At 38.4% G+C, this 8,995-nt stretch overlaps 1 long non-coding RNA gene across 1 annotated transcript; it reads left to right on the forward strand.

Annotated features, from left to right (window-relative positions):
• Nucleotides 1-416: 416 nt before the first annotated feature.
• On the forward strand, nt 417-8,091 carry LOC309889688. Its single transcript, XR_014319290.1, has 3 exons — nt 417-1,220; nt 2,845-3,279; nt 5,127-8,091. It is a non-coding gene; the product is annotated as an uncharacterized lncRNA (long non-coding RNA).
• The last annotated feature ends 904 nt before the right edge of the window (nt 8,092-8,995 follow it).

The following is an 8,995-nucleotide window of genomic DNA, read 5'->3' on the forward strand; positions in this document are numbered from 1 at the left end:
AGAGCACTTCTGATTTCTGGCATGGTGTCTCTGGTCTCTGGTGGCTGGAGTTTTTGGGAAGCCCTGGGTTAGAAGCCAGGTATGTATGACACAGGCATACTCCCTGACCTTGTGCTGTGTGACTTGGGACCCAGGTCTCACCTTCAGCAGCTCTCTGCCCCAATGCACTGGTGAGCAGCCAAGAGGAGAGGTGCAGTGACGCTGCACAGCGAGGGTTCAACACCAGCTGTTCTGCTTTGGGGATGACTTGACTTTGGAGCAGAAGTGAGAGAAAGGAAAAAAAAAAGGCCCAAAAAAAAAAAAGCTGTCAGAGGTGGAGCCCCATGCAGCACATCGCAGCGCTGCAGCAGCACAGTGACTCAGCAAAACCTCCCCAGCAGAGCACAACTCAGCACCCCAGCAGGCACAGCGGGGGTTTTGCCCAGCAGAGAGCCACTGCCTGCCCTCTCCTTCCAGCCCAGCTCTCAGCAGATGTCCCGACTCTCACAGGTGGTCACTGGTGTTGGTGACGGCAGTGGTTTTATTTACCAGGGCACCAGAATATCACCCCCTTTTCCCAGTTCGCCATCTCTGTACACAGGTGTTTGGGTGCTGATGTGACCTACAGCAAGCAGCCTGTGCTCTGCCCACATCTCCTGCACACGCTTTGCACAGGAAATGCAGACACAATGCTCAGGAACTGTGGCTACATACATATGTCTTGCGCCTTCAAAAATTATTATTTTTCTTTGTTTTCTCATACCTTTTTTAAAGGCAAACAGAAGGGCTGTACATAGGCAAGGCACCTCAGAACCTCTTGAAGCAATAGCCCAGCATGGCAGCACAAGCTCCAGAGTTTAGTGAGCTGGAGACGTGACATTTATCACCCTGTGAAGTGTGGAAAAACCAAACCCAACCAAACCAAGCCTCAGGGAGACAGCTAGCCTCTTCTCTTTTCTAAATAAAAACTGAAGATCTCTTATTTACATTTTCAAGGAATGAAATGAAAAACAAAGAGAGAGAGGAATGCTTGTTTTTCACACAGCACATTGACAGTGACATCTGGCTTTTTTGGCTTTTTGTTTCTGAGAGTTTGTGGATGACAACGCTTTGTTCAGGAGACCCGAGCCAGGAACCTGACCAAGCTCCATATCCCAGAGACAGCAGCTTTCTGTGTAGTGCTGCAGCAGATCACATCTGGCTGGGACTGAGCATTCCAGAAACACGTGGAAACTAAAAAGGTAAAAGACAAGTGAGATTTCAAACCTTGAGGGCCTGATCCTGAGCTTGGGCATGTAGAGAGAAGGGGGTTAGGTATTTATCCAGAGCAGTTTCCCTGTTGCTTTGTGTCCAAGCACATCGAGACACCTGGCTCGCTGCAGCCAACAGAGGGGCTCACAGAGCGAGGAGACCTGCATGAGCAGGCTGCAGGCATGGTGCTGTTCTGTTTGCAGCCCGGTGGATGCTCCAGAAGCTTTGGCAAAGCAATCAGGAGCTGCTCTCTTCCCATCCCAAAATTTTGACTAAACCATCCTGGTGGGGCAGAGTTCAGCACAGGATCATTGTGCAGCACACCACTGCCATCACAAAATACTCCATCACGGGTGGCCATCTCATCTGTCCTTGCAGACCACTCTTGGACATCTCAGAACATCAGCCCTGCAGCATGGGCTTTGCATTTTTGTGTAGGTTTTTGACAGAGAAATGAATTAGGGTGGTCGAATGCAGTTAAAGCATTATGCCAGACCCCGGAGCAGGGAAACATTAATTTATGTGTTTACATCTCACTCTATGCAGAGTGACACTTCAGCCTGGCCTCACATGCAGCCCTGCACCTAGATGTTTTCCTGTGCCAAGATATTATTGATATATTCTGTGTGGAATCAGCAGGGAAAGCATAGAAAAACTTTTTAAAATCAAAGAGTCAAACTTGCTCTTTAAAACCAAAGAGTCAATTTTATTTTGCTTTTTTTTTTTTTTTTTTTTTTTTTTTTTATGGTTGTTATTTTTGTTTTGTTATTCTTCTGATATTTTTGTGTTAACTTTTATTACTTTGACTTCTGTGCCGTATTCTTCTTGCTCCAATACATATTCACAGTGCTTTCATTCTGTACCCTCCGTTTGTAAGTACCTTACACACGGTAGCATACAGGTGTTCTTTAAAAGGCTTCGTGCAATTTCAGAACATGTAAAAGGATAGAAAAAAGCAGACTACATGTGCCCTAGTAACTCGTTGGATGCACTGGGCCATCATTATGCAATTGTTCTGTGTGCAGCCTGGCTTGTACAGTTCCTGTGCCTCTCTGCTCAGGTACAAGCTGTTACTGCTGCCGAGAGCACCCCGCATCAGTGGAAAGTCACCGGGTTAGAGTGTGCTCACACATGCCTAGTGCCAGAACCAGACTAAGCAAATAGCATCCTTTTCTATCCCTCAGCCCCGCGTTTCTACCTCCATGTCTTCCCCTTGTTAATAATTGTGGTTGTTTCATGCGGCAGCTGGCTAAATAACAGCCCCACTACAACACCTCCTCCCCAAAATTACCTTGTCAGATGAATTACTTTGCTGCACTGTGTGAACTCTGTGTGCAACTTGGCTCCTGGTTTAAATCATTTCTGAAATAACCCTGGCTGAATTCACACTGAAAATTATTAAATGTGCTCATGCAGTTCTGTGTGGCATTCTCCAGACTTGCTAACAGTAAGTTTTTTATGCTAATCCTGCTCTGTGTGGGAGTATTGTGACTTGGGAAGTCAAAACAAAAGCTTAGCTAGAAGGAGAACAACAAATATGTGTCTCAGAATGTTGCCTGCATGTGTGCCACCATGTGTAACAACCATAATTTTTTTCCTCTAATAATTCCACAGATTCCATTTTGACAAACCAGAAAGAGCTAGAAATTGGTGACAAGTCTGCATTTTGCACAGCTGGAGAACAAGATTCACAGCCACTCCATTTCCTGCTGACAACAACTCAAAACTACACGAAAAGAAAAAGGAAAAGGAAAAGGAAAAGGAAAAAGAAAAAGAAAAAAAAGAAAAAGAAAAAGAAAAAGAAAAAGAAAAAGAAAAAGAAAAAGAAAAAGAAAAAGAAAAAGAAAAAGAAAAAGAAAAAGAAGAAGAAGAAGAAAAAGAAAAAGAAAAAGAAGAAGAAGAAGAAAAAGAAAAAGAAAAAAAAAAGAAAAAGAAAAAAAAAGAAAAAGAAAAAGAAAAAGAAAAAGAAAAAGAAAAAGAAAAAGAAAAAGAAAAAGAAAAAGAAAAAGAAAAAGAAAAAGAAAAAGAAAAAGAAAAAGAAAAAGAAAAGTAAGAGAAATGGAATATATATATTTTTTGGCCTATGTTGGAAATGCAGACTCTTCTTAGCTATCATTGTGTTGTATTATATTATATAATTTCTCTAGCAGCATTACAGCAGTGATAGTGCAAGAGAGAAAAGTCAAAACCTAGAAAAGGAGTTTTAGTTAAAAATGCAGGTTTGTATTTGATTTGCATTTCTGAAACACCTTTTCAAAAAGCACACAGGCAAATGGTGCTGAATAAGGGATTTCTGTGTCAGAAGCACAGTTCTCTTATCTACCACTGAAGTGTTAAGGGTTCAAAAAGATTACCCTTTCTTTTTCCCCAGTGTTCCTGAAAAAAAAAAAGAAAAAAGAAAAAAAAAGAAAAAAAAAAAGCCATATTTGGAAACCCAAACAGGTTTTCTGAAAGAGGGATAATCATATGAGATATCATAATATTCCTGCAAGGGCTGTCACATAGAGATTAATAGATTTCTATGCAGTTTCACTTCCAGTGTTTGCAATACAGACACTGAAGCTGTACATATGGGATAGATATAAGAATGGCTAAATCTGGCACTGCAAGATTCTCAACAAAAGGCCAGGCCCCGAATTATTTCTGCGATCTCACACATCCATTTACGTCCATTTTCCCTAAGGGCAACTTAAGTCTGTGTAGAGGAAGAACAGAAGACACTGGTCTGCCTGAAAACGACACGGACCGCACCAAAGCATTTTCTGACGTTTTAGTTTCTCAGGTTAGGGGCTGCCTTGCCTCCGATAGGCAGCATGCTGTGATGGGGTGTGCAGCAGCACGCTGCTACAGGAGCCGATCCTGAAGCAGATGTTGCTGCCTGGAAAACATTCTCGTCTGCGTTTTTTTTTTTTTTTTTTTTTTATGGAACCAGATCACTAAACTTGCAAAGAAATTTGCAAGAGATAATTGATGGGATAATAGAGGTAATTGATGGCTGTTCTGGGACCATTAAACCCTTTTCATTTACTACACTATAGGCAAGATTTTTAACTCCTCTTCAGATGTGCAAAGCCAATTCAATGACATACTGAGTCACTAATTGCCTTTAAAGTTTCATTAAAAACAGATGCCTTGCTAAAGAGCAAATATTAGTCACAGTCTGATCAAGGTGCAGCTAGAGTTCTGAGCACGGGCCGATAACACAGCTAATGATGTGGAAAACAGCTGCTAATGCCGGCATGGCATTCTCCTCTGCGCAGCTACAATTAATATTGATAAACGCAAAGTGCCTCGTGGAAATGCATCCTGTTGGCTGCGTAATCAGAATACTGATGGAGAAAAAAAAAACAAAAACAAAACAAAACAAAACAAAAAAAAAAAAAAAAAAACGTGAACCACTGATACAGTGTTCATTTTCTTCTTTCCTGCTTCTAATATGCAGTGATGAAGCTAGTGTAGTGTCTGCCAGGGGCACATTCTCATGTACTTGCTTTTTAAAATTTGTAAGGTATTTTAATTTAAGCAATATTCTACAAAACTAATAATGAAAAGTAATAAGATGCCAGACCTGTCATAATCAAAACTTCCCTTGTTATGCTATTGTGTGTTTTGCTTTTTCTCTCTTTATGCTCACTCTGTATAATGAAGTACTTCAGGTAATACATTTCCAGCAGTTTAATTGCTTCCACAGAGCACAGACTTTTTAGAATGATTTTATGCAAGAAAGCTCATGGCCTTAACTGTTTGACATGGGCTTATTTCAGCCTAGTGTGTTCTGGTGCAGCTAGGTAGCACATTCACAAGTTATGTGAAAGTGAGAATATCATCACATCAGATAATGCAAAGTACTGAAAATGTTTTTTGTTGTTGTTGTTGTTTGTTTGTTTGTTTTTTAGGAGGGCTGGGATGGGACCCATGACACGTGCCGCAGGGCAGGTGAATTTGAAGTACTTGTATGTTCTTGGAAAATGATAAAACTGCTAACTCTGGATACCTTAATCTACATGATGCTGGTGTTAGGGGGATGGTTGGACCAGATGATCTTGGAGGTCTTTTACAACCTTAATGACTCTATGATTCTATGATTCTGCCTTATTCCCATTTTATTCAATCTGCTTTGCAATAGGTTTAGACTAAATCCAGTCTTCTGGAATGAAAGGCAATGCAAAATAACTAATAAAACACAGTATAAACTGTAACTTCCCAGTATATTAGCTCTCCTGCAGTCACTACCTGTGTTTTCCATCTCAGAGAAACACAGGGAAACTTTCCCCACTGTATTACATTTAGTGAATACTGAAAGCACACGCACAGCTGATTTTGGAGAAGAGGAGATGTGCTGGATAGTCTCTCTCTGGTATATCAGAGGACAGTTTGTGTGCAGACATATTTGAAGAACAGTGCAGAGCAATAATTTAGTAGTAAATTGTGCATATGGGTCAGAGACAAGTTGCTGGGAAGGGACCATGAAGTGTAAGCATCTTCTCTATCCCATCAATCTTTTTTAAATTAATTAATTTATTATTTTTTAATAGCATAGAGAATAAATGGCTTGTAAAGAGTTTTGGCGAACTGCAGAGGCAGAATGTGTGATGCATCACTGCTGTCTGCTGCCAAGTGTTGTGCAATGTGTGGCCTTGGTATGGTCTGCGGGAAAACCCCTATTTGGTTTCTAAATAAAAATTATTTTAGTGCAAATTCTAGGCCTGTGAACACACACAGATTGCTCAAATGTTGCCCGACTCTTTTATGACAGTCTATAAATAAAATTCACAAGAACAGATTAGGAGATGTTCTTACAGGAACTCTTCATATGAGTTGAGCTCTCTACACCTCATATGAGCTACTAGAAGTCAGTGGTTTCTTTAGATCTGCTCTCCATACCTTTTCATGACAGAAATACTTTATGTTCCATGAAAAACTGATAATTTTTCTGTATCTCTGCATTCCATAGAGTGAAAACAGAGCCTTTTTTACCCTGAGTGTTGCAATGCTGCTAGTGCTCTGGTGGCTTCCTTGCACATTTTTCCTCATTTTGTGATTAATCTTCTGAAATAATTTGGGTTTTTATTTTAAGATAGTAAGAACATTTAAAATGTCAGTATTTTTAAATTTTTATCTTGCTTTGGGAATTTGACCATGTTATGGTTTACTGAATACTGATACGTGCCAGTCTTTAGTAACAAGTGTTGATGCTATTTGCTGATCATGGAAAACGTGTTGCAACATACAATATTTTGCTTACACAACAGTTTGATTTAACTCCCAGATCCTTAGTAAACTTATTTATGGCATTTAGATTTAAGTCAGCAGTATTTATTTCCAAGAATATTTAAAAAATCTGTATGTTATTTTTTTTTTCATTTGGGAAGTTTGCCACAGTCTTTCCCTTTCATTTCCTGTAAGCATTGCTGACACTCACATTGGAGTTTCATGGTGTGCATTCCACTGTGAGACCCACCTAGCTGATGAGACTCATGTCTTTTCAAAGGGTAGCTATTTCTCTTGCTCATGACTGACAAGGTAAAATTAAAAAAAGAAGAAAGAAATATCCTTTTTTTTTTTTTTTTTTTTTTTGTGTGTAGTATAAGCATATCCCTGTCAAATTCATAAGGCAATGCACACCATTTTTATATCTTGGGGTCAAAATTTTATTAGCAACTTATGTGTTGTTTTAATAGGCATTCATTTTCTGTGTATCAATATATCCCTTTTTTACTATAAGGAAACTGCTAGGTAATATATACTGTTTATCAACATGAACAGCAATAAAACCCACTTATCCTCAAGAAGCTAATCTTTATTTGAATTTTTGACAATACAAACCAAACACAAACTCTACAGCTACTGCCTCATGGCCCTGTGTGGTTCACTATTATTTGTGCAAGTGACTTGTAAGAGAATGTGCACAGAAGAAAAATTACATCTGCTAGAAATCAATTCATAAGCTCGTGGATACTAGCATTTATGTTGGAAAGTATAGATACGGGGAAAAAAAAAAAAAAAAAGTTATTCATCGTGTGCATTTCCACTGAAGTCAAAACCAGGTCAAGGCCAGTCATGAGCTTTCTGCCTTGGAAGCAAAGTGCTTTGAATTTACTGTTTTGGTGGAAAAAAATATCTAACTTTACATGTAGTTTTCTACTTGGAAAATCCCCATCTGCTTTTTCTTTACATCACTGTTCTACACAAATCAGAACTCAGCAATTCAATACAGAAGTTGGTGCAATTTGGATTCAAAAACTTCACACCATTTCGAAATCAGACCGCATCACTGCAATGTTTCGGTGTTTTTCGAGCAGCACAGCTAGCAGAGGCACTGCCTCATCCCCTCTCTCACCGGAACAAACAGGATTCCCGTGTCTTTCTAGGTGCCGTGAAAGAAGTAATCACCCTGGGAATTAATTCATAGGAAGAAATGTGTGCCATGGTAACACAATACCTGTGCCGGGACTCTCAAGCAGGAAGCACGGGGGAAGGTCATCCAATAGTGATTTGATGGAAATGAAGTATCTTAATGCAGTTGATTATGATATGAAATGAAAGTCTAAACACTGTATCTTCTCACTGAAATGAAGAGGAGGTTAAAAGTTAAAATCCAGAACACATGGTGGTAGTTTAAAGTTTTGTTCAAAATCTTTCCAAACTCTATCACCAACATCTAGAAGAAAGATCAGATTACACCCAGTAATAGGTTGGTGAAAGAAATAATCAGAAATCATATTAAGAAATAATACATAGCATTTACACTTATATGACGATAAATAAATATGTCTTTCTGTTTAAATATATATAAATATATATACTGAGCGCAAGGTTAATATCTTGAAAGTTTCTTGGAGACATTATTTTGAACCTCAATTTAAGAATTTGAGCCTTTTAATTTACAAGTTTTTTAAATAAATCCTTTCTTCATCATGCTCATTGGAGCTAAATAGATGTTGAAAATATTTCTACAAAATAAATTAATTTAAAATATTTCTTATGTTGTTCTTTCACAATTTCTCAGCTCTCAGCATCTTCGTTCTAATTGTTCTCATCACTCATTGTTCTTCAAGATAGAAAATCTAACCATCTAAATATACACAGGAAAAGGAATCATAATTTACAAAAAAAAAAAGAGAGAGAGAGAGAGAGACAGAGAGAGAGAGCCTAGGAGATTTCCTTGAAAACCACTTTCTTAAAAACACCTCTCCTCATATTTTTGGGGAGAAGAGGGAGAAAGAAAAGAAAACATCTCCAGAATAGATTATTGAATTGCCAAAATGTTTACATAAAAATGCCAACAAAAGAAAAACACAAGTAAAAAAATCAGCTAATTTAATCACAAGATATTTCCTACTTTTACTGGAGAAATCTTCAGTGCCCAGAAAAATAAAATGTTAAATCCTTTCTTCTCATTCAATTTATTCAAGTAAAAAGATAGATACAATAGATCACAGTCCTTAGAAATTCTCTTATTTGCATAATGAATTGAGCAAGGTGAAAATGAAAGATTTACTATTAACTTAGGCATGTTTTATGTGCTGGAGCTGCAGGAATGCTTCTTTTCATCAAGATCTCCTTTGTAACTTGCCTTCTTCACAGAATCAGACCAAGCTAAACTCTTTCTTCTTTCAAGGAAAATACAGTTGTTCTTTTCTTTGGTTACCAAACATCAAGAAGAAAATAAATAAATAAATAAATAATGAAATAAACCAAACCTGCAAAACTTGCCAGAACTCCTTGTCTGAGGCACACCAGCTGAGCATTCACTTTGTATATA

Source organism: Aythya marila (genome assembly GCF_965140915.1).
Source record: "Aythya marila genome assembly, chromosome: Z".
NCBI lineage: Eukaryota > Metazoa > Chordata > Aves > Anseriformes > Anatidae > Aythya > Aythya marila.